Raw genomic sequence first — 25,461 nt, forward strand, 5'->3', positions numbered from 1 at the left:
GTACCCTGTGATACATAACAATGTTTGTGTTTGTTTGAAGTAGTCATTCAGTATACCTAAATACTAAAGGTAATCCAAATAGCTTGCAGCTTAGTGAGAGCATGAAATCAGAGGTACCTAAAATATCCGGGTTAAAATTGGTCGTAAGAGAGGGCTAACGGGATCGGTTGATCAGGCTCGCCGTGACTTGGTTGACGCATGTAACTTATTGTCGACTGTAGATTCCAAACGATTGGATTCTTTGTGAAATACGGTGGCAATGCTGACCAACACAATCATCAATATGTACGTCCTAGCACAAGGTGAACCATACCTTATGAAGATCTGGGTTCGAATCGGCCTTGAACAACCCTTGATTGTCCAAAGACCGCCTATGCTTGTTGTAATTTAGAGGCGACTAACGGGATCGGGTGGTCAGGCTCGCTGAATTGGTTGACGCATGTCATCGTTTCTCAATTGCGTAGATCGATGCTCATGATGTCAATCACTGGATTGTCTGGTCCAGCTTTGGTTATTTACAGACCTTCGTCATGTAGTGAGTGAATGAGTTGTGTTTGGCGCCGCTTTCAGCAATATTCCAGCAATATCACTGCAGAGGACATCAGAAATGAGCTTCACACATTGTACCCATGTGAGGAATCGAACCCAGGCCTTCGGCGTGACGAGCGAACGCGTTAACCACAAGGCTACCCCATCGCTCAAATCATACAGCTGGAATATTAGTGAGTTTGGCGTTAAACTACAAACAAACAGCGCGGTTTGTAAGCCTCCGGTGACGTCGTCACTTTGTTCTATGGAGTTTTGTCTCCTTTGAGCAAGTACTTTGGCTCAATCGAGTGATCGGGGAGGGAGTGACTTTGCATATACAGAGGTAGGGTTCACGTTCAAGTAAGACCTGCTTTGAAGATTTACATCTCTCAAGTAAGACCTGCGTTGAGGTTTTACATCTCTCAAGTAAGACCTGCTTTGAAGATTTACATCTCTTAAGTAATACCTGCTTTGAAGATTTACATCTCTCGAGTAAGACCTGCTTTGAAGATTTACATCTCTCAAGTAAGACCTGCTTTGAAGATTTACATCTCTCAAGTAAGACCTGCTTTGAAGATTGACATCTCTCAAGTAAGACCTGCTTTGAAGATTTACATCTCTCAAGTAAGACCTGCTTTGAGGTTTTACATCTTTCAAGTAAGACCTAAGGTTTTACTTTGAATCATAAGTAAGACCTGCTTTGAGGTTTTACATCTATCAAGTAAGACCTAAGGTTTTACTCTGAATCATAATTAAGACCTGCTTTGAGGTTTTACATCTTTCAAGTAAGACCTAAGGTTTTACTTTGAATCATAAGTAAGACCTGTTTAGAGGGTTTACTTTTGAACTACAACAATTAATTCGCATTTGTCCATATGAAAATTCCACGATTTAAATCGAACCTGCAACAACATATATCATGTTCAGTACTGTTTCTCACTGAGCAACCGGGGCAGGTGATGAAGTAAAGATTTGCTGAGCACATTGTTTGTGACACACACAATGCCGTTGCTGCTGTTGCTAGGATATTAATGAGCGCTACACGAGCCCATTTTTAAAATTGCTCGTTCAGATGTCACGTGTCTATAAATACATACGAGTTACGTTCGAACGGCGAAATACTCGAATATAAAAGTCCAGTCACCCGGCTAATAGCCCTATGAGACCTAAAAAGGTTATTTAAAAACATTATTAAAATTGAAAGTTAAAATCCTCCGTTGGCAGAGATGTTATTTCATAGTTACAGAATCAAGTTAAACAAGAGTCATCAGAAAGATGACATATTCCACCGGCAGCTGTCTGTAAAGTCACCACAAGTAAATGTGCAATTCTGTATGTAATGAGTCAAGAGTTGAATGTTCTTGAAGAAGCATACATTGTTTACCCACAAAAGGTCCACCATGGTCGCATTCATATTTTTATGCAAACAAATGACAAATTACAAGAAACAATAACTAAACAAGCGTATAGTCAACGAAGTTATCTATATCCCCCGCCCGTTTTAACACGTTATGGTCCCAAACCAAGTAACTGACCCAGCATTTCTCTTACCCCATGTCAAAATAGCTGCAATGGAAATTCTAAAACAAACATTTCTAAAACTCCTTAATATCAAATGGCACCAGTTCAGTTTGTGCTTTATGTATAGACATGAAATGTTTGGCAAGGAAATATTTAACAGTTTATTTGTTATACTCCCTTAGTGAACCCACCCTATATTAAAACTTAAATCCAACTTGTTGCCATGGAAATGTAAAAAATAACAATTTATAAAATTCCTAAATAGCAAAAGGCACCAGTTCAGTATGAGCCTGATAGACATGCAAAGTTTTGTAAGAAATTATTTAACGGTTTCTGAGTTACGCTCCGGAAACGAACACCACCCTTATTGAACCTAAGTCCAACTTGTTACCATGGAAACGTAAAAAATAAAAACTTCTAAAATTCCTAAATAGCAAAAGGCACAACTTCAATATGTGACCGATAGATATGCCAAGTTTCGATCAAATACACTGAGTTGTTTTCGAGTTCTGCCCCGGAAAAGGAAATGATTACGGACGGACGGACAGACGGACTGGCTGATCGCTATAAAATGTACATACATGTGTTACAATACAGCGAGTTTTCGACGTCCAAAAATTCGTGAAACCAGTGCGGCTGGGGGTTGAACTGCCTCTTATTCCGCGTGAGAAAGACAATATGATCAGCGGGAGACATGTATACGAATGAGGGCTAGAAAGAAATAGCTTCCTTCCACAGATGATATCTAAGATCAGAACGTAAATTAGAGCAGCTGCTAATTTAAAAGTGAGTTTCATCTGCAACAGAGTTTTTAGGACAAAGCTCACATATTCTGTCCTGAAACGGAGTCTTTGAACGACCAAACCGACCAAGCTCGACTTGAGGGGAGAGTACCACCTTACGTGAACTCTTTGAAAATGTTGCGGAGAACAGATTTGGTTATAATCAGTTACCATTGTAGAAAGACCCGTGCCTATAAATACACGCGTTTCCCTCCGATACAGATACCACAACTAAAGCGCCTTACTGAAGTCATGATAACCCAGTCCCGGGCGAATTCAGCGGTAAAATCATCAAAATTCTGCGGTAAAACTATCACATTATGCGGCTAAAATTACCAAATTTTGCAGTAAATTCTGCGGTAAAGAAATAACATAAACTATTTTATACTTTTTTGCAAAATGTAATCTCTTGGACTTGTCTCCTTAGGTTTAGTTAACATATCAACTTTATGTAGTTATAAAACAACAATCACGCTTAAAAGTGGGAATTATTAATTTCTCTTTTCATTGTAGGATTCATAATTTGTATGTTTGAGTTGCATGTTTGGGCAGCATTCATTCGAGTGCAAAATTCGACAGAAAAGCTTGAAAATAATAAAAATTGTGTATTGGCTGATAAAAAAGGGGATTATTCCGCAATGTTCCTGCAAATGTGCGGAAAGTTTTATTTGCAAATCTTTCTGCGATCGCGGAATCGCCAAATTCGTCTGGGACTGATGAACTAAGATGGCACAGCTACATATACCAGGCGGTAACGTCATCACCAAGCAAGGGCATGCAGGCACAAACTGTTATCTAACACGTGATATGTAATTTAGTCCTGCTGTGATTAACTCTCACGGTCTGGTGGTGTTATCAGAATAGACATAGACATTTTAATTAGTGCCTCGTCTGACATCAAGGTGCCGGCTTTATCTCCATTAGGCTGCATGTTTCATCGTCCTTGTTTGGTTGTCTCCCAGGACAGCTACATGCAGTCATCACGACATGCCAAAATCACTACACTTTGTGAAAAAACAAAGCCAAATTCCTCACTGATGTTGTGGAGACCATGAGTTCCAAAGAGGGGCAGGTCAGTCGAAATTGCTAAGGCCGACTTTGAAGGCTAGCTCTTAAAGCACTCAATGCTACTGTCGAACCCATTCGACCAAGTGTTTCGCAAGCCGTGGCGCGACAATCGAATCCATTTGATCATAATTTTTTGTTCGTTGATGAAAAGCAAACTCTCAAGTTTCTTAATTTCTTAAAAATAGCAACTTTCGTTTTAATTAATTCTAAAAAAACATCTGGATCGTTACGTAATCGATTGGATTGAACGGACACGATCATTGCAGCGGCGGTAAATGTCACTTGCATTCAGACCCTGTAATACCATCACCGTCCTTTTGTTATGTCTAACGTCATTTGTAGATAATTGTTTTTAAAATAAATGTTATATCTATCGAGTTTGAAATGATTTTAATTTTAGATTTAGATGTTGTTGCCAATTAAAAAAAATCGGAATTTAAGCTTGGTTTAATATCAAAATGTTAATTAAAAAAATCTTCCGATTAATCAAAAACTCCATCTATTGCAACAATGCAGCGTTTTTGTACTTGCATGTTGTCAGACCAGTCCACTTAGGGATAAAGGGAACATGCAGGGTATTCGCTTCCCACGTGACCGTTAACTTTGTTGTTTTAGACTGTAGTGATTTTGGCATGTATTTATTTTGGGAGGATACCCATTTTTTATACGTATGAAACTCGAGTTTCAATGTTTCAATAAGCTGATTCCAGTATTGTAGGACTGCACTTTTTCATGAGAGTTGTTCCTCTTTAAAAGCAACGACGCTATTTCCTCGGTATTGAGAACTCCGTAAACTCACAATATGTAAAGCCCGTTTATCCAGAAACTCACAATATGTAAAGTCAGTTAAACTGGAAAACTGCAATGTGTGAAGTCCGTTAACCCAGAAACCCACAATGTGTGAAGTCTGTTTATCCGGAAACCCACATGTGTGAAGTCTGTTTATCAGGAAACCCACATGTGTGAAGTCTGTTAATCCGGAAACCCACAATGTGTGAAGTCTGTTAATCCGGAAACCAACAATGTGTGAAGTCTGTTAATCCGGAAACCCACAATGTGTGAAGTCTGTTAATCCGGAAACCCCACCATGTGTGAAATCTGTTAATCCGGAAACCCACAATGTGTGAAATCTGTACAGCCTTAAACCCACAATGTGTGAAGACTCTTAATCCGGAAACCCACAATGTGTGGATCCCGTTAACCTGGAAACCCAGAATGTATTAAGTATGCTAATAAGGAAACCCGCCGTGTGTGAAATACATTAACCTGTATACCCGCAATGTGTGAAATCCGTTAACAAAAAAATCTGCAATGTGTGAAGCATGTTAATCCGGAAACCCACAATGTGTGAAGTATGCTAATCTGGAAACCCCACCATGTGAGAAATCTGTACACCCGGAAACCTACGACGTGTGAAGACTCATAATCCGGAAACCCACAATGTGTGGATCCCGTTAACCTGGAAACCCAGAATGTGCGACGTATGCTAACATGGAAACCCACCGTGTGTATAATTCATTAGCCTGGAAACCCACAATGTGTGAAAAACGTTAATCCAGAAATCCACAGTGTGCGAAGTCTGTTAACCCGGAAACCCACAATGTGTGAAATCAGTTAACCCGGAAACCCACAATGTATGAAATATTTAACCCGGAAACCCTCAATGTGTGAACCTATTCTCGTGTACCCCCGCTGTGATGCGGATGGGATAGGTCCCCGACTCACCAACACATACAACTGAAGTGTAAACATGAAACAGGACCGCCACTGGGCGTAAAAGGCAAATTAGTGATGACAGTTTTTGAATGGATCACTGAAAATCAGTGATGACACCAGGTGTCACGCAAAGGGTAGGCATGTCCTGCTCTACCGGCAGTAGCCGACACTCACACACTTTGCATACAATAACGGCCTATCAACAAGCGCGTCTTGAAAACACAATCCTCTCGGAGTGTGTGGACCAGTCTGGAACAGACAATCCAGTGAAAATCAATACTGACTTTGTCAAACCGAACACGACATATTAATTTTGAATTAGCCACCCGGTGCGTTTAACATTGATGTGTACATTCCAGGTGTCTTTATGACAAAGCATGCTGGTGACTGAAGTCGATGCATTATAACACATATGACACCGCCAGAGAAGTAGAAAGAAATCAATGCATATAGGTATTGATGTGGTGGGTTGAAAGGACATAGAAGCGCGTGCAGCTGTTTCAGGACAGATAACTCGACAGCTGCGAAAACCTCGAAGGTTCTAGCTTATACACCAGGAGCTGTGGCGGTGGGTTCTGTTATATTACTAAAGTGCATAAGTATAATGGGTAATCATTAACTCAAATTAAACATTAGTGTTCTGATTGATAATGTGTGTGTGTGTGTGTGTGTGTGTGTGTGTGTGTGTGTGTGTGTGTGTGTGTGTGTGTGTGTGTGTGTGTGTGTGTGTGTGTGTGTGTGTGTGTGCTTGTACTAGTCCGGACTGATGCCGATTTATAGTGCTAGCCAAATGAGATACCATGCCGAGCCGACCAGTCCTTGTTTTAGCCCTTTAATGACGAGCGCCAGGCAGGGTAACAACAAGTACCACCTTTTAACGTCTTTTGGTATGACGCGGCCGGGGATCGAACCCCGCAAATTCCGCTCTCCGGGCGGACGCTCTGCCACCAGACCACGGAGGCGGTCTATTTAGTAATGAACCGACAGACGTTATTTAGTAATGGACTAACAGATGTTATTAGTAATGAACTAACCCAAATATTTTGGTGTTTATTTGTGATCAACTTACACATATGTAATTCAACAATGAAAGAAGGCAAATTATAACCAGTAATAGACTAACACGTTATTCTATAATGAAATAACGCATGTGTTAATTAGTAATGAAACGGCAAACATTATTACCAGTATTGGACGTCACATTGATCGTCAGTAATCATCTGAAGCAAAACATAGCCAGTTACACACTGACACATATGCTCGTCAGTAATAACATGAATAAAATGATAGACAGTATTGACACAGCTGACGCAAATATATCATTTGTATTCTACCGACAAAAAACATTTAGGTTTAAAAGCTTAGTTTGGTTTGTTAGGTGTTTAATGCCACACTCAGAAATATTTCAGTTACATGACGGCTGTGTCTGTAAATAATCGAGTATGGACCAGGCAATCCAGTGATTGACACCATAAGGATCGTCCTACGCACCTGGGATACGATGATATACATCAACCAATGCAAGTCAGCGATCCTGATCACCCGATCCCGTTTGTCGCCTGTTAGAAGCATGTGTTGCTGAAGATCAATTCTAACCCGGATCGTCACGGGTCCGAAAACTAGGTGATGTGAAATTGGGATCAACGTCGCGTCTAAGATTATTGCACTTATATAGCGACGTACATGCACGTGTGTGGCTGCTTGTACTAGTCCGGAGTGATGCCGATTTATAGTGCTAGCCCACTGAGATACCATGCCGCAGGTTAACATGAATACCCCACTCAGACACAGTTTACTGACTTCGATCCGACCAGTCCCTGTTTTATCACCTTAATGCCGAGCACCAGATAGGGTAACAACAAGTACCATCTTTTAACGTCTTTTGGTAAGACGTGGCCGGGGATCGAACCCCGGACCTTCCGCTCTCCGGGCGGACGTTCTACCACTAGACCACGGAGGCTGTCGGTCCGAAAACTAAATATATTCTTTGGAATGTTATGGTACAGACACTGGGTCCAACTTTCAAAAGGTTCTATCAGACAGGTCACTGCAACAGGAAACATGATCCGGATTGCAAGTGAATCAAGGTGCTTCTTAAAGGAGTCCAGACCAATAAATCAAGACATCAAGATTTAAACTATTATCCCCACGACTACCATTAATCTCGTTCATCTTAGGAAATAAGCAGTTTAATTTGCCGCTTCGCAGTCCCCATCCTTGCACACGTCGGTGCAGTATGTCGTTACTTTCACAGACACACTAAACACAACTTTAATCCTAGTTAAATTCAGGCACATACGGAAATAAGTTCCCTGTGCAAGCCCTATGGTTCGGGGCAAAGGCAATCACCATATTCATGTCCGTCGCAGCCGACCTTGCATTTGAAGACATGCTTATCGCACCATTTACTTGGATTTAATGAAGATGAACGCTGACTTCGAGTCTCCAAACAGTTTAATAATCTTATCTATCATTACAACATCACACTCATTACATACCCCTCACGTTTGAGTCAACCGCACAAATTTCATAGTCTCTTCCTCTGACTTTACGAACACGGCATGTTTATATATCACTTCCCCATCACCTCCTCTCAACGCATCAAGAACCCTTTCCAGCTTAACGGAGCCTCAAGTTCCTAAACGACTGACATACATCTCCATAACTGACTACGCATCACCACCGCCATGGTCGTGGGTTAACACAGGAGGCTAAGTGTTGGCAATTTCTGTCTGTTTTTGCACTTACAGGCGTCTTCATATCGTTGGAATGGCTTATTTACCTCCTCTTCAAAGACAATACTGTTTATTTTTAGAACATGTTCCAATGCTTGTTTCCGAGGAGGGCTTGTTTGACTTTTTCACAGAGCTATTAGTTAGTATACATGGGTTCAGTCGGTCGTCCTATAGTTGTAAAACATACGTACAAAAAGTGTTTGCAAACGAAAGTATACGCCCTTGTTTGATTGGTGGCTAAAACGAAAGAAACAAGAAATGGTTATTTGACGGTGATGCATTTGATACGGTTGGTTGGTTGGTTGGTTGGTTGGTTTGTTGTTTAACGCCGCACTCAGCAATATTCCAGCTATATGACGGCGGTCTGTAAATAATCGAGTCTGGACCAGACAATCCAGTGACTGATATCATGAGCATCGATCCACGCAATTGGGATCGATGACATGCATCAACCAAGTCAGCGAGCCTGACCACCCGATCCCGTTAGTCGCCTTTTACGACAAGCATAGTCGCCTTTTAAGGCAAGCATGGGTTGCTGAAGACCTATTCTACCCCGGAATCTTCACGGGTCCATTTGATACGGGTATCAAAGGCGATATTACATGCATATTACATATAGGCGACTGTTTTCAGCCTATGTACGTTTGTAATATGAAGACAAATTATTTTTTTTAGTGTTGCCTATCTTTATATATACTGTTAAAGAGATTCCATTCTCATTTTAGCCCTCAATTTGTTCCATGGGTCAAACTGATACATTGTAATTAAGTATTTAGGATGATAAATAACTTTAACATTAGTATACCTAACAAGCTGACAAATAAATTATGTTTACGTTGTTCGAATGAAATTTGCTAGGACTGATGAGTCAACGCCTCTTTGCGGATCAATTACAAAATCTTTAATGTCTACCTATGCCACGTTCTGAAACCACATCGCTCTGCGTATGAAAATACGTCTTTGTAAGTTGTGCATGGACACTAGGGTCTGCAATGCTCGCGTGTGTTTTTGTGGTTGGTGACAGAGGAACAATGCTCCACTACGTTGTGCCAATTTCCTGTCTTGATTTTAACGTTGTAATTAAGGTCATTGTGAAAACCAGACAGTCACACTTTTAACAAGAGAAGGTCAGGCCAGGTCATAATACACTACTTAACATTTGATAGTGACATTCTGAGTGTCCAGGAAGGGGATTAACATGTCTGGTTTTGGGGGGAGATGTTTGTGTACGAAATGGATGCTATTTGGGCATAGAACTGACGCATTAAGTTAAGTTTCATTTCAAGTAATAACAGACAAAAGTAAACGCGGAAGCGTGTGTGCGTTGTGAGTGTGCATGGGGAGTTATATAGATTTCGGCAATATCAAAAGTGGGTGTCGAACTTAGTTTGTGCTGAGACTCTGGATGGGAAGAAGTTAATCTTTGTTGCAAACACGCTACCCTTCTTTCCTAAAAGTCTGAATAATACAACACAACTCCCGATAGGGATACTGTGCCAGATCACACTCATACGGACGTCGGGAGAGAACACCGTATATAAATGTTTGCGTTTGTGTATAATGAAATGAAGCTTGACATGCGTCAGTTCCATCTCAAATCGCTTCATATTCGTACAACGCCACCAAACAACCAGTCGGATTTATCACCCACCTGAATATCCCTATCAAATATTGGGTAGTACATGCATGATTATATGTGGTGTGAGCAAATAAAGCGGTATATGAACAATGTGAATAAAACTTGGCACGACTGCAAATCGTCGCGAGCAAAAGCCCCCTTTAAGTAATATGTAGACGTGAGAGACAAGCGGTTCTTACACTGATATTATTTCATGGTGTATGCTGATATGGAATACCTGTTAACCCTGTAAACTAGAATACATATAAATCTCAATATCTTTTGCAATATATGTAATGCCAGTGGATATTATTATTCACAGGAATGGTTGTCTTTTTCACACTAGAGCATATATCAAAACATGTGAAATCCGTTTGTTTTTTTCATTTCCAGTTTCATGGTCATAAAATCTTATCGAAGCCCAGAGCAGACAAAACGCCAGTCTTGTTGTCAATACATCGGAACGTGATCGAATCCAACTGGTTTAATCAAGCGGAGAATGAAACAAATTACATTAAGAATTCTTTAAAAAGAAACTACTTAACTGCCATATATCCTGAAGATTAAGTTGTTCGTTGCTGGTTATTGTATCTGTACCGTGTAATACAGTTTTCAATCAGATGGCAGTGTTCATTCCGCCGTTGCCATACACCATGCGTTTTTATTGAAGCCTACGTGCCCTGGTCTCCAATCTAGGGCGTCCCAGCAATGGCCTGAGACTTTTAATCAATTTCGTTTGATCCTCAATACCAGATGTTCAATATGACAGGGAGATTGTCATGCCTAATACCTCAAGGTTGAGGATGCTGAAGGCACATGTTGTGGGGCTCTTTGTATAATTACCTCCCATGGCCATACTAGTTTTAGTTTTCGATCTAGTTCAGGGAAGGTCTATTTACATTTTCCAATCTTCCCGTTAAGTAGTTTAGCATTGGTGTGGTTGACAATAGCGTAGCTTACTACACAACACAGCACAGTACATATGTTATCATATCGTAACTCACTAACTCACTGATATCGTAGCATAGCACATAGCATGTCGTACAGATTGTCAAACATTGATTAGAAACTAACTTGGTTGAAACACAGTCAGGTGGGCCGAACTTTTTCGTTAAGTTGGCTTAATATACATATAAATTCGGTTTAATGATGTGCTTGATATTATGATGTACACTCGTATCACAAAGGGGAGGTTACACAAATACACATATTGTTGGCAAAATAACCACCCTACTTCACAGCATTATATCGATACCTGTAGCTCCAGTATTGAACACTTTATATTTATGGTGAGGTGAGGTGAAATGGGGTTTAACGTCGCGTTCAAGATTATTGCACTTATTTAGCGACGTGCATGTTCGTGTGTGTGTTTGTGTGGCTGCTTTGTACTAGTCCGGACTGATGCCGATTTATATTGCTAGCTCACTGAGATACCATGCCGCAGTTTAACATGAATACCCTACTCAGACACAGTATACTGAATCCGAGCCGACCAGTCCTTGTTTTAGCCCCTTAATGCCGAGCGCCAACAACAAGTACCATCTTTTAACGTCTTTTGGTATGACGCGGCCGGGGATCGAACCCCGGACCTTCAGGTTTCCGGGCGGACGCTCTACCACTAGACCACGGAGGCGGTTTATATTTATGAAATACACTTATGATCCCAACCATGTATTGCTTTTCATATCATCGATAGCAATTACAAACAGAAAAATAAACCTCATATGGTGCTATTAATGAGGAATAGCAACAGGTGCTGTGATTGTTCGCAGACACCAATTGTCAGTACCTCTTAATACATGGGAATAGCGTTAACAACAATGAACGTACATGCACACTTGGCATTCCAGCGCCGTTGTTTATTTAATACCTACATCATTATTCATGAATACAAGAGAAAGAAAAAACATGTGATGAATACAACATGCCCATCAATAAAACCTGTGATATCGTCGTTCATGGTTAGACACTGTGTTAACGCCAAACACTAATTATACTCATACGTCGATAATGAGCTCTGGGCGATGTGATCAATGTATGGTGATTCCTTGAAGCAGATGGTTGTCTGACCTGTGTAGTGTTCTATGTCATAGATCACATCTACAGATGAGGAAGCAGGTGGTAGTGACTCCTTGGTCCCTAGTATAGGCTTACACCACCACTTTCATCTCTACTAGATTAAACACAGAACTCTTTGAAATATTTGTACGACGGATATTTTTTAACCGTTGAGCACATATCACACGCCTTATATTATATGTAAAAGATAGGGGCTAAGATTCCAAATACAGATTCATATTTCAAAGGATAGTTATATACTTTTAAAGAGTTATCGCCAGAATTAGAAATATGTAAAATTCAACTGCATTCCAATATGGTATTGTAGATTACACGTGTCACTAAACGCTTGGCCTTTAAACAATGTGAATCAGATATTTGGAAACTCAAAATAAAATAATAATTGACATTTTGGTAGACAATGACCGAATATATTACTACTTTAATAGAGTCTTTTTTAGCCACATAAAGTCGTCTAGTCATTTTCAAAATGAAACACGTGTAATATTGCTAATTTTGTTGCAACTCGGTACGATGATCATAAAAGGAATGGATAAATAACAATAGTTCATTAATTCATCACACCAGTAATGTATATGGCTGCATTGAGTAGACGTAATCGTGACACGACAATATATTTCAAAGACATAACTGCACCATCTAGTCGTTACCTCTAAACAAGCGTAATTCCATACCACTGTATGTCAAAGAGAAAGTAGAAACACAGTTTATATGCATAAGATAGGACACAACGAGATGCTAAACCGTGTTTGAAACTCCTTAAAGAGTAATACCTACAGGTAATGGTAGCCTTGCATGGCAAAGTTCGCAATCCTAGCTTAAGTAAAGCTTTTAGTTCGATTTTGTCATTGCGTTTACATACCTTCAGCAAAACCATTGCCAACATTAGTAAGCTCCAAATGAGAATCCATTAATTCCTAGTAAAGGAAAGTTGTAAATTCCACTGATAGGAGGCAATCGGGATAAGGCAAATTAGGAACAGTCTTGATAGTCCAACTCTGAACAAGAGAATAAGGCTCGGCAGGCGAAGCTCGGCTGCTGCAGTGCGATCGATGCCAGTCATTCTACAGTCAGAGGGTTTTGGTGGGAGGTTTCAGCGTAAAGGAAAGCTTGGTTTCATCATAGGACACTCTACAGTTGCACGGAGGGTGGGACGAATCGGCGCTTTGAGTGATACTTGACTATGCTAATGAGGTTCTATTGGAACGTACAGTATTGAAATGAGAAGAGTAGAATGATTCGACTTTGCGAGTCATTGGTATGATAATAAGCGGTGTTGGATGATGATTTTCTCTTGGATTTGAATAATAAGTACCTGAAATGAATTTCTTTTGGGAAAGACAAAGTATGCTATTAATCACCTGAAACGGCTTGAAATGATTGTATCATTATCCCAAAGATAGCTCAGTAATTTGATCACGGAGCTGTTTCAGAGGATCTGCTGTTATAAACGTTTCAAGAACAGCAGAGCATGAATGTTAAAATGCCTAAGTTGAGGAGGCGGGTGTTCGGTCTTGGAATATACTATACAATTTTTCATGTACCTGCTGTGGACGAGGTAAACACCTTGCATTTAAATTCTTATAAATTATGCATTTTCAATATCTGTTATTTTTTCACAGATACGCTGTGTTTACTTTGAAGAAAACGGACAATATATACAAACAAATCTTCATAACATTATACGAAAAAACCCACACGTATTTTCGGATTAGACAAACAGGGTCTGGATTGTTACAGGCATTTAATGTAATAATTTCTATTGGCACGCAATAACGAAATTATATATTGGATTACATTCATGTCCTGCACACATCTAATTATTGAATGTAATGTCATTACATTCTAAATGACGTCATGTGTTACCTCGAGGAACAAACAGCAACAGTTCACTCAAGTGACGTGTTTTCTCCTGGTTTTCTCCTTTACTATTCTCAGAGAGAGCTCTGTCGGTCATTGAGGTGAGGTGAGGTGAATGGGGTTTAACGTCGCGTCTAAGATTATTGCACTTATATAGCGACGTGCATGCACGTGTATGTGTGTGTGTGTGTGGCTGCTTGTACTAGTCCGGACTGATGCCGATTTATAGTGCTAGCACACTGAGATACCATGCAGCACTTTAACATGAATACCCAATGTAGACACAGTATACTGACTCCGAGCCGACCAGTCCTTGTTTTAGCCCCTTAATGCCGAGCGCCAGACAGGGTAACAACAAGTACCATCTTTTAACTTCTTATGGTATGACGCGGCTGGGGATCGAACCCCGGACCTTCCGCTCTCCGGGCGGACGCTCTACCATTAGACCACGGAGGCGGTCCTGTCGGTCATTGATATTGCAGGCTTACATCAAAAGTATAAAACAAAACATACATTTCACCTGATAATGTAATTTCATTGCATGATTGATATGACATAAACAGGCGTGACATAATGTCAGTTTCCAAACTCTTTACTTGCGTATAAATGATAAAAGGCGATCGTGAGATTATTTGTATAAGCTTAACAGTTTCTATCTAAAACTTTCTAAGCTCATCGTCTCATTTGATTACATCGTTCTTTATGTGTTGACGAAATTAACAGCCAATAAGCAATACAGTGAGTGAGTGAGTGAGTTTGGTTTAACGCTGCTTTTAACAGTTTCCAGTTATATCTCAGCGTGTCAGCTTAATGTGGGAGGAAAGCCCGAAGTGATGCAAGTCTCAGACGTTTACCACTTCGGTGAAACCCACGAGCACGGGTATGGTGCTGACAAACCTAGAAACATAATCGGGGCGAACCGGGATTTGGAACCCACAATCATAGGTTACTGGCGTGCCTAAGGGAAACAACTCTACAGAGCGAATCGCGGCGCCTTAAACGACTGGGCCACCCGTGCCCCAAATGAATATATATATTTATCATATAATGGGCAGGTTTCTCGGCAGGATAAAGCCAACGGATAAAAACGATATCCGTTGGGGTCATATGCGGATAGAGATGCAAATATCAAAGGTCAAGTAGGACTTCTTTCACTGTTTATAAACAAACATGGCGTCGTCCTCGTCATTCGGCGATCGAGTCAAAATTAACCATCGGGAATCTGGATAAACAACAGGGATAATTGCTATCATTATCAAAAGAACAGTCTAATATACTGAAAATCAGTGTCTAACTGTGACGTAGCTAAGGCATTTTATAAGTTTTGGCTACTTTGGAGGTATAAATTTCGAAACAATTTTGCGAGGGCGCGAGGCCTAGCCAAGCGGGATCAGTAGCAATATCTGTGCTTGTACATGTAGACCTCTGCGACTTGAAACCTTCTCCACAAATTAAAATAGTTGGATTTAGCCGAAATATGTTTGAATTGTTACCTTGTTTGGTTTTGTCGCTGTGTGTACATCTGACTACACTTCTTAACGTTATGACAGGACAGACCGACTGTCAACAACGTCTGACCGTGCCCGTGACGTCTCATAGACTAGGGTTAGAGTAGCTTCCCTTTGACAAAGGGCAGTTACTCTAGCGGACAGACCGATGGATTGCCGCGAAAGGCAATTAAAAACAACTGTTGTTTTGCGTATATGTTGCTTCGCCACTGTATAAGAAACAGATTTCAGTTGGAACTATATTGGCTACTGTCACTGTTCGACTGACACATCACTTACCCTGTGACGTAATAAATATTAATGCGCGCATTCCAGGAAAACTCGCAATGTTTTGGTAATGTTTGCGAGAGAGGGAAAGCGATTTTAAAGCACAGAATTAAAGCATGACATTATATGATAAAGAGGTTATCACGCTTGTGTGTTTGGGGATGGTAAATATCCTGTATTAGGAATAAACACTATGTATTTAGCTCGCCAAGGCTCGCTAAATACAATGTTTATTCCTAATGCAGGATATTTACCATCCCCAAACACACTCGCGTGATAACCTCTATATATATATATATATATATATATATATATATATATATATATATATATATATGAATATATATTATGGTTGTTGTCATTATAGGAGGTACATAAGTAGGAAATAGAGACTTCTATTTTATAATTCTTTTGATAATTTTGCTCTCTATATTTCCCGAGAGCATGAATTCATTCGCACACAAATGGATTATATTTACAATAAGAACATCCAAGTGATCTATCCACGGCTGTTTACAAAATGTTTTCTCATTTCAGAGCAGTGAATTGGACATTCTCCGCATCTTTTCGGAAAGCCTTGTTCCACCTTGTTAAATCTAACACAGTGCGTTGAAATACGAGGATCAAGCGCGTGTTATTCGGAATGACGTGACACATAGCGCTTGTTAAAACGCATTTCTTGTTACTCATGACCTTCTTACAAAGATGCCTACGACCCTGATGTGTTTTTATTTTTAAGCACTGTTCACGCACAACTCAAATTTCGTTTTTGCACATGATTCCGTATTTTTAAGTGCCCCAATCAATGCATAGTGTCAGATACGGACAGCGGTTTCCTCGTACTTTGAGTCGATGGGTAGCCTAGTGTATAAAGCGTTCGCTCGTCACGCAGAAGACCCGGGTTCGATTCCCCACATGGGTACAATGTATAAAAACCCATGTCTGGTGTCCCCCAAACGTAATGTTGTTTGAATATTACTAAAAGCGTCGTAAAACCACATTCACATTCGATTCGTTCCCTACATAGTCAGTATAACAAAAGTCACGATAAGCAAGTATAATTGTTTCCTGTCAAATAAAGAGTGGCTACGACTAAAACTAAATGTGTCATATTGATATCTGCGTTCAGACGAATCTACATTCAGGTCAAGAAGAACGCCTCCGTGGTCTAGTGATAGAGTGTATGCACGTAGAGCGGACAGTCGGGGGTTCGATCCCCGGCCGCGTCATACCAAAAGACGTTCAAAGATGATACTTGTTGTTACCCTGTCTGGCGCTCGGTATTGAGGGGCGAAAACAAGGACTGGTAGGCTTAGAGTCAGTATACTGTGTCTGAGTGGGGTATTCACGTTAAACTGCGGCATGGTATTTCAGTGAGCAAGCACTATAAAATCTGCATCAGTCCGGACTAGTACAAGCAGCCACACGCACACACGTGCATGCACGTCGCTATATAAGTGCAATAATCTTGAACGCGATGCTACACCTCATTTTACATCCCCTCAGGTCAAGAATATCTCACAAATAGAATTAGATATATGGAGTGAATATGTTGGGTTTAGGATGCTCTGAAATGTATTATAACATCACGACCTGTCAGCCCAATGTTAGTTGGTTGGTTTGTTGTTTAACGCCGCACTCAGCAATATTCCAGACCAGACAATCCAGTGATTGACATCATGAGCATCGATCCACGTAATTGGGATCGATGACATGCATCAACCAAGTCAGCGAGCCTGACCACCCGTTCCCGTTAGTCGCCTTTTACGACAAGCATGGGTTGCTGAAGACCTATTCTATCCCGGGATCTTCACGGGTCTTAAGGCAAGCATGGGTTGCTGAAGACCTATTCTATCCCGGAATCTTCACGGGTCTTAAGGCAAGCATGGGTTGCTGAAGACCTATTCTATCTCGGAATCTTCACGGGTCTTAAGGCAAGCATGGGTTGCTGAAGACCTATTCTATCCCGGAATCTTCACGGGTCTTAAGGCAAGCATGGGTTGCTGAAGACCTATTCTATCCCGGAATCTTCACGGGTCTTAAGGCAAGCATTGGTAGCTGAAGACCTATTCTACCCCGGAATCTTCACGGGTCTTAAGGCAAGCATTGGTAGCTGAAGACCTATTCTACCCCGGAATCTTCACGGGTCCAGCGCAATGTGGAGGAAGTGGAAGTGATGCATGTCTTAGTGAGTGAGTGAGTGAGTTGGGTTTAACGCCGCTTTTAACATTATTCAAGTTATACCACGGCGTGTCAGCTGAATGTGGGAGGAAAGCCCGAAGTGATGCAGGTCTCAGACGTTAACCACTTCGGTGAAACCCACGAGCACGGGTATGGTGTTGACAAACCAAGAAGCATGAGGCATCAACTAACGATAACAGTATTGTCGCAATAATAATAATTGTACCGTTGCAACTGGGACGACTTGGTCATCCTCGCACAAGGACACAATGGATGTAAATAATAGAGTTACCCCCAGTAAATAAAAACCTGTCACAAACACACGCAAAGGGAAATCAATTATTCACCTAAAAAACACAGGAACAGATAGTACAAGTCAAAATATGGAATTGTATAGGACATCATTTTTGTCACTGATGTGTCACATTTGGAAATTCCTCCACGTGCCTACCATAAAACTTGTTGAAAGCTTTAATGAGGCTTTGAATGTTGTAGCCTTGATCAAACAACCTTTGAGCAAGAGTTGAGATCGTGTCGCGCTCTTAATAATTTTCACATAAAGAGCATGCTCGATAGTACGTCATAAGTTGTGGAATGTTGACACCAAAGCTGGAGCTGCTGGAATGTACGAATAAGAACATATGACTTCTTGCTACAAATGTTTATGTAGAAACGCATATACATCTGCCCTCCTCAACGCCGAATCCATCGCCAAACACGGTATTCGATATTGTAACAGATGCCATGAACACATTGTTGTATCGATAGGATGTTTAAGATCTGATTAAGCCATCAATCAAATACATCAATCTTCACTTCCTCATCAACAGTAGCCAGTTTGTGGCGGGCAACGTGTTTTGTCCAGTGCCTTGCATTTGCATCCAACTCTGATGAAGAAAAACGGTATGTGCAGCTTCTGTATCAGCTTTTGTACCAGCTATTCAGCCACCTATATTAACAGATGTACTTCCTTCCTGGCAGATCGCTCGCTTCCCAGGTATTGTTGACGTACTGCACTTATAGCTATATCACCCCTCTGTCGGTTCAATCCCTTTGTGCCTACATCCCAATGTGCCTTCAGAAATTACTGTAGGCACATCGGGAAATGTTTATGGCATTGAATATATGTCATATGGCTTTTTGAATAAATTGACAACAGGAAACAAATCGAACAAGCTTTCTGGACTTATCGATAATGTCCCTCGGAGAACCTCCAAAGATAACACAAACAATCAACAAAACAAATGGATTTCTTGCATTGATAACACTTCAATAACGACAAGCAATAAAATTACATGGATTGATTATTTCTATTCAAACAGAAATTTGCTTCGTCATAAAATTAAGAATACTCTCACAGATCGATATATTCAAAAACTGAACTCTGACATAAAAATATAGAGTAAAAGCAGATTTTGCAAGACAGTTAAAGAAAATACTGACAGTGAATTTTATCTGCAAACTGTATCTAAAAAATCTAAAACTAGTGTATAAGTTTAATGCAGACTCCTTGTAGAACAGGTAGATTACAGAACACTTCTCTCATGGAAAGTACATGTGTATTACGTCCACAAAAATGATACTGCAGATGAATACCAGTTTTTGTTTAAGTGTGTGTATTTCAATGAGAGTGAGTGAGTTGGGTTTAACGCCGCTTTTAACAGTATTCCAGTTATATCGCGGCGTGTCAGCTTAATGTGGGAGGAAAGCCCGAAGTGATGCAGGTCACAGACGTTTACCACTTCGGTGAAACCCACGAGCACGGGTATGGTGCTGACAAACCTAGAAACATAATCGGGGCGAACCGGGATTCGAACCCACAATCATAGGTTTCTGGCGTGCCCAAGGGACGCAACTCTGCACAGCGAATCGCGGCGCCTTAGACGACTGGGCCACCCGTGCCCCGTATTTCAATGAGAAGAAGGTTTTTATATCCTTATTACATTAACCGACCTTCAATTTTCAAACTGACCAAGTTATTTCAATTGAAAAACATACCTACTCTGAGGACACTCTATGATTTCTGTCGCCACATTTTCTGTACATTTAAGTAGAACTGCCACGTCACAAAGAATAGACCTCTATTAAATCCCCATTCATAGCCTTGTGTGAATAAGGTTCTGTTCTGTTCTGAGACTGCAACACACTGGCAAGACCCTTTTGTCACAACAACTGCAAATAATTTACTATCGATGGGATTGAGGGATAATTAATATAACCGCACAAAGATAAGTCATTGTTAAATTCATAAGACAATTAAATCTGTCAACAGCGATCACATCTGTCAATACCTGACCCTCTTTACAGCGTTCATTTTTCATCAAGTGACAAAACCGATCTCCCTTCACTCCGTATCCTGACTAAAAGAACAAAGGACCGAGTCATTATGTAACTGATGCTCCCTCATCCGTAACATAAGTCAGACATGTGCATGCCCGGTAGGCCGTCCTACATTCTTAAGCAGCCATTGCTGCTTTGTGACAGTTTGTTTAAAGATAATCGTGTAAACTTGTGAAACACACTTGGCCTGTCTCATTATTAATGTGGGGCGGTCGGGTTGCCTGGTGGTTAAAGCGTTCGCTCGTCACGCCGAAGACCCGGGTTCGATTACCGACATGGGTACAATGTGTGAAGCCCATTTCTGGTTTCCCCGCCGTGATATTGCTTGAATATTGCTCAAAGCGGCGTAAAACCATACTCACTCATTATTAATGTGCGTTCTTTTTTATTTAGTTTGAACATTCATAGACGTGCCTGTCGGCACATACATTGCACGTACACGTATAGTTTACTGTATTATGGTTATCCAAGAGCGTCGTACGACAGTTGCTCAATAGTTGTTTGATCTGGTTACAATATTCAAGGCCTCTGTGGAGCCTGCACAAATGTTTATGGTAGACATGTGGCGGACCCTCCACATTTTATGCATCAGTGACAAAAGTGATGTCCGATGCAATTCCCTATTTTGACTTAATATGTACCATAATATGTTCTCGCGTTGTTGTTCAGATATACTATTGACTTGCCCTTGCATGCGTTTGTGACGGGTGCCACCGGTGGGGTAGGGTACCATTTCTCGGGCACCTGGAATCATCGCTGTTTGATTATAATTCATAAACGCATGCTTATGCTTTTAGTGGAGGTTTCTTTTGAATATGGAAATAGTTTCTGTCGGTTATATCTAATAATTGAAAGGAGAATAATTTTATATCAGCAAAATCATAATCCATTAAATGCTTGCTTTTTTTTGCGACAAGATGTACAAGGATCTATTTAAGCTTCAAAATGACGTCACACGCGGTCACGGTTCCGGTTCCTGCCAGTGACGTCAAAACAGTGTGAGTTCGTTTCCACTGTATGAAAATTATCTCATTGTTATATAACATCAACATAGAGTTTTGACAGAAAAATAAAGGACAGTGCTGCAGATGCAGGCACATTATTGTCATATCTGAGACAAAATGATCATCGAGCTATCCTTGATAATCAAACCGGAAACTGCTTCCGACTCCTAAGCCTCATGTTGTGTTTTCAGATGAGCTGATTGCGACCTATTTTCATCCTCAGTCGGGTGACGTTAATGAAGCGAACACTAAAACGTGAAGAATTTCGAGTTTAGCTAACGCATGACCACATTGTTCTGATACTGGGGCTTCTGCGACTGAAAATCAAAGTTCGATAGGAATCACCTTGCAAAGCTTTTGTAGATTTTAGAAAATTGTTCCTACAGAGTCTTATTGAATAGCCCACGTCTAGCCGAAGGCAAGATTTGATAAAAACGGGAACGGTGGCACATCTTTGCTTGTCCTGTTCAAGCGATTACACTAAACAAGCGCCGGACCTTCCCAATGGTAGCAAATATACATCAAATAGGATTTACTTACGTTTGCAAGCGTTCCAGAGTTCATAATCAATGACAAGGCGTTTTGTAAGGGATGGAAAAACGCATTATGTCGACCTGTTCCGTCACGAAGCATGTCTGGAGATGGTAAAGGGCAAATGCCTATGTTATAGGTTATGGCTGCAGTCATGTGACAACTGTAAGCTCTTCAAGACGGCTGGGACAAACACAAGTACCACATTATTGTTCCTGTGTTATCCGCCGTATTATTCGCCTATTAAACTTTCATAGGTTACGCTTAAGGGACAGACACATCTCTGGCTTTGTTACTTCCCACAGTGAAAGCAATCTGTATGCGAAATAGAACATGATCCCTTTGTTTGCATCATCAGCTTGAAGGTTTACGTGTGTGTAGATAACAGTGTCAGAAAACTTGTGTATTCTTCATTGACTTTGATTGACGAGAACCGCCACATCTTAACTCATGATATATGTATGAGGTGAGGTGAAATGGGGTTTAACGCCGCGTCCAAGATTATTGCACTTATATAGGGACATGCATGCACGGGTGTGTGTGTCTGCTTGTACTAGTCCGGACTGATGCCGATTTATAGTGCCTGCTCACTGAGATACCATGCCGCACTTTAACATGAATACCCCGCTCAGACACATTTTACTGACTCCGAGCCGACCAGTCCTTGTTTTACCCCCTTAATGCCGAGCGCCAGACAGGGTAACAATAAGTACCATCTTTTAACGTCTTTTGGTATGACGCGGCCGGGGATCGAACCCCGACCTTGCGCTCTCCGGGCGGAGGCTGTACCACTAGACCACGGAAGCGGTCGATATATGTATGAATCGATTAAGACAATCTGTTTCCTAACTTGTTATATACATAACATAAGTTATATGTTTGGCGGCTGTTCTAGTTCAGAAAAAAATGTCAGAAACGTTCTTTGTGTTTGTTGTTTAACGCCGCAATGTTTCAGCTATATGACGGCGGTTTGTATACAATCGGATCTGGACCAGACAATCATTAGATTGACATTATGAGCATCCATCTACGCAATTGGGATACCATGACGTGCATCAACCAAGTCAGCGAACCTGACCACCCGATCCCGTTAGTTGCCTCTTACGACAAGCATAGTCGCCTTGGTTGCTGAAGACCAATTCCATCCCGGATCTTCACAGAGCTCAAGAATAACAAGTCATAATCATCTCATAACGTTAATATATGCTAGTTAGGTACATTTCTGTATCATGAAACTACATTATACATAAACGTCCTTAATGTATTAAATATTCCCAAAAGGTACAAATACCTTAAAGTTTGAATGAGTTAATGGAAGATAATATCCAAGCAATATCGCAGCAGTTTGTATCTCCATCAAATGGAATCTGTGCAACACAAATCAGCTGATGACCGAACGGACAACGAATCACACCGTACGATGACAAACAAGTAATTTTGATTTATGGAGCAGATGATTGATGTTATGGAAAAGGTAAATTTATATGCATCCACCAGATTCCTTGGTGTGAAACCTAGTACGCCTAATTAATTTAATGATCTTCGGGGAATGTGGACTATTCCCATTATTTAGGTTTGCAAAGGTACAGACAAAATATCAGATCAAATTAGTTAAAATGCCTGTAACAAGATATCCAAAGAAATCTTATAAAATGCTATTTCTCTATGACCAACAAGGACAGACTAACTGGGTATCTTCTGTTAAGCCTCAGCTTTATTCGAGTGAGTGAGTATGTTTTTACGCCTCTTTTAGTAATATTCCAGCAATATCACGGCGGGGGACACCAGGAATTGGCTTCACAAATTGTTCATGTCGGGAATCGAACACGGGTTTTCGGCGTTACGAGCGAACGCTTTAACCACTAGGCTACCAGACCGCCCCTTTTATTCAAGTGGTTATGGACCATATATGGACAGATCATTTCATAGATGCTTTTACTAAGACATTGAAAACAGTTTCTGTAGAGAGCAATCTCTTTTTAATGTAGCACTAAAGACATTTCGAAATGCACTTACAAGATTGAGATGTAGTTCACAAGAACTCTTTATCGAGACGGAAAGAGATATTGGGATCTTAAGAGAACCCAGAATTTGTCAGTTTTGTGATTTAAACACTTTAGAAAGTGACTGCCATCTCTTTCTAATATGTCTGAACTCAAAAAAAAAGTTCATTGATAAATATTTTATCTGTTATGCTGGTTATTCTACCGAAATTTGTTTTGTTAATGTCAAGTAACAATGTTGAAACGAAAAAAATGTCAATGTACATATTGCATGCTATGAAGCTGAGATGTTTCATTAGAGTTACGAAAAGAACCTCAACACAGAAAATTCTGACGCTTTAGACGACAGGGCAGGGTTTCAATAATTGCAGTCTGTGTTCACACAGAATTGATTTCAGGTTGTATTTTTCAGATTTCAGGTTTCGTTCATACATTTAGATATTCAAAACGTTTCAGTGTGTTCCACCGATTACATGAAGTGCGTTATCGATATTGTATTGCTCTATTATACGTCCGTCAACACTTTACGGTGATTATGGATATAAAAGAGTGATAAAATCAATCAAATTCCAATCAAAATGTATGCATGGAGACACAATAGAATAGGAATAAAGTATTTTCGAATCTTTTATTAATCCTGCATTCTGATTGATTCGCGAGCGGTAGTGGATCTACATTAAATCACAATTTACAACGTTATTGATGACCGCATTAACGCAAATGAAATATTACAGTTTCTTAATGATATGATTGAAGTACAGATTGGTGAACATTATGGCACGGGTCTACCAAAGCTGTGCAACGTTAATTGAAGGTAATAGTCATTGATCCCAATATTTTATCACGCACCTTTCACCAGTATCAAATAGATTATGTACAATAATAATTTAATATTTTGTTTGTAGAGTGAGTGAGTAAGTTTGGTTAAACGCCGTCTTGAACAGCATTCCAGATACATCTGCGTGTCAGCTTAATGTGTGAGTAAAGTATTCAAACAAAAGGCGGTGGGGCAGCCTAGTGGTAAAACATGTTGGCTCGTAATGCCGAAACGCATGTTCAGTTCCCAATATTGATCCCGGTGTCCTGTTTTCTCCGTTGTTTAACGCCGCAGCAATATTCAAGCTATATAGGGCTGTCTGTAATCGGGTCTGGGCGCGACAAACCTGTACATGTGATTGACATCATAAGCATCGATCCACGCATTTCTGATACGACTACATCATTCAAGTCAGCGAGCCTGACCGACCGATCCCGTTAGTCGCCTCTTACGACCAGCATGATCGCCCTTTGACAAGCATTGGTTGCTGAAGACCTATTCCAATCCGTATATTCACGGGTCCTCGATGTGGCTGAAATGTGTTGCTCAAAGAGGCGTAAAACTCACTCACTCACTTCAACCAACAAATTTCACTCACTGAGACAACGAAAAATACAACGACACGAATGTGTTAAAGCAAGAAGATTCGCAATCCGATTTAAGTATAATTGCCGGTCGTACAAGGCGACTTAATGGATCGGGTGGTCAAACCCGATTACTTGGTTGGTTGCGATTTATCGTATCCTGGCGGCATGGATCGTTGTTCCTATTATCAATCATTGGTTTGTCGGGTCCAGACTCGAATGAAAACAGTCTACGGTCTTAAAACTGGGCTATTGCAAACAACCAAACGTATAAAAAAGGATAAATAGTATTGCAGATATTATAATCTACTCCTATGTA

General features: G+C 40.6%; 1 protein-coding gene across 2 annotated transcripts in view; it reads right to left on the bottom strand.

Annotated features, from left to right (window-relative positions):
- Positions 1–25,461, bottom strand: part of LOC124132228 (orexin receptor type 2-like) — a 119,086-nt gene that overhangs the window by 16,176 nt on the left and 77,449 nt on the right. Inside the window, exon 1 of one of the 2 annotated variants that reach the window (XM_046496010.2) lies at positions 12,910–13,157. The exons of the other annotated variant lie outside the window; for it this stretch is intronic. The gene's annotated coding sequence lies outside the window, so the exon portion shown is untranslated. Of the gene's footprint in view, positions 1–12,909; positions 13,158–25,461 lie in introns of those variants that run through there. 2 annotated transcript variants of the gene reach the window in all.

The sequence above is a fragment of the Haliotis rufescens genome, unplaced genomic scaffold (genome assembly GCF_023055435.1).
Source record: "Haliotis rufescens isolate VD_foot unplaced genomic scaffold, xgHalRufe1.0.p SCAF_13, whole genome shotgun sequence".
NCBI classification, from domain to species: Eukaryota; Metazoa; Mollusca; class Gastropoda; order Lepetellida; family Haliotidae; genus Haliotis; species Haliotis rufescens.